This window comes from Bison bison, unplaced genomic scaffold, assembly GCF_000754665.1.
Source record: "Bison bison bison isolate TAMUID 2011002044 unplaced genomic scaffold, Bison_UMD1.0 scf7180017864535, whole genome shotgun sequence".
Classification (NCBI taxonomy): Eukaryota; Metazoa; Chordata; class Mammalia; order Artiodactyla; family Bovidae; genus Bison; species Bison bison.
In genome coordinates this window covers 13340400-13342254 of record NW_011495084.1, presented here as the reverse complement: position 1 = coordinate 13342254, position 1855 = coordinate 13340400, and the positions used below count along the sequence as shown (strand labels likewise).

The 1855-nt window shown below is 38.4% G+C and overlaps 1 protein-coding gene across 1 annotated transcript in view; it reads right to left on the bottom strand.

The window, feature by feature from the left end:
* The window catches only part of LOC104982647 (multidrug resistance-associated protein 4-like), a 41770-nt gene that overhangs the window by 31116 nt on the left and 8799 nt on the right, over positions 1 to 1855 (bottom strand). The window lies entirely within an intron of this gene.

Genomic DNA, 1855 nt, shown 5'->3' with positions numbered 1-1855 from the left:
ACTGTGTAAGAGACTTGTTCATTGTTTATCTACAGTCTTTCAGCCTTGATTTGCCGTTCTTTTTAAACTCTCACCTGTGATGCACAGGTTGGGTCTCTGCAAGTCACATTTTAGAGGCTCTTTGGCAAGCTGGCCTTTTTTAGATTCTGCCAGTAAGCAGGCACTAGAGGGAGACTGAAAGTGGGACAGAGCTAATGTTCGATCTGATTTGGCTGTTCCTGCAGCGTCACCTCAGCAGTGAGACCTGCCTCCAGCTCCCAGCTTCCATTAGCACATGGAGAAATAGCCCCATCCTGATTTCTCAGCACATGACTAGCAACTGGGCAGTGATCTCTCCTTGGAGGTTTCAGCACCAACTGTAGGGCCTCTTTTCTGAGTTCTTAGGTTTGGAGATCCATCTTAGGACATGATAGCTGCTTCCTAAAATCATTAGCCCAGTGTTTCCTTTCATTTTTCTAGCCTCCAATTCTTACGTAGCAAATTTCCTATATTAAATCCTTTCAGCGGAAATACTGTTTTTCTCACGAGGCCCTTTCTTCTTATGGACTCCCTTCTGACAGCAAGAGCTGAAAAACTCTGCAACCTTAGCCAACAACCTCCTGGCAATCTATATAAGAGGTTAATTTTTTGATTAAGGAACTCAAAATATGCTGAAACAACTGTGACGCAGCAAAAATGACTGTGTTCTAGCCTCTTGAAATATGAAGCTGTAACTTGGGTTTGGAATCTTTTCATGGATGGACATCTTAAAAAATAACAATTCAAATATAAGAATATTTTATGAAAATATAAGATTATTGGATATATTATTTAATAGCACATTTTGAAAGTCAAGTTAAATACCTGAGTTATTTTCAGGAATGAGAAGAGAAAATTAAATTCCTGGAGGTTTCTATCAAGTTTTACAAGGAAGGATCAGTTGAAAAATTGAATATAAATGGAAACAACTGAAATGGTGAGGGTCTTACCAATATCCATTCACAGTCAATAACGGTGCTCAACCTGTGTGTGATGGTTAGCACAGTGCACTGGGCAAATTTCTCACGGATTTTTTTTTTTTTTTTGTATTAACTCCTCAGTTCTGGAATCAGAGAAATTGATATACTTCAGTGAAGACAGGAAAAGCAGACTAAAGAGTTAAAAATTAAAAATCAGTACTTTAACACATAATCTTGCCCCTAAAAATCTAAGTATAAAAAGTCTATTTGGAAATTTACTATTTGTCATTAAATGATGGAAAATAGTCTTCCCTTGAAATTACTTGAAACTATCAGGAGCTGGATTTAGGAATCCAACTCTCCTAGGATGCCTCATGACAACATTAACAGCATATAACATGTCTTGGTTTCTTCCTTTGTTTTCTGTGATTAATATTATTAAGAGATATCTATGGGGCAAAGAGAGCATAGGAACATTTCTCAGCATCACTAAATGTTTTCCATTTACCACATTTACAATTTGGATTCCAGGTTTCATGGACCGCCATATCTTGGATCCACACTGGATGTGGCTTTGTCCAGAATCAATATCTGATTTTTCCTGAGAATAGCCCTGGCAAGGCACACTAGTTGTCTCTGTCCAACACTCAAGTTCAATCCTGATTCTGCTAATTCGGTATTCATTTCACTAGGAAGAGCTTTGATGGCTTCTTTGAGCTGTACCTGTGGATACAGAAAGAACATTTTCCTAAACAAACTGCTGCTGAAGTAGACAAGCCTCTTAGACATTAGAGCTTTGAAGCTTCCCAACTTCTTGGGTATCTTACATGTAAATCCAGGTGATGGGGAGAGCTATTTCCAATTAGTGTTCACTGAGAAAGATGGTGGGTAGAGTCAAGTCAGGACAGAAAGATCTC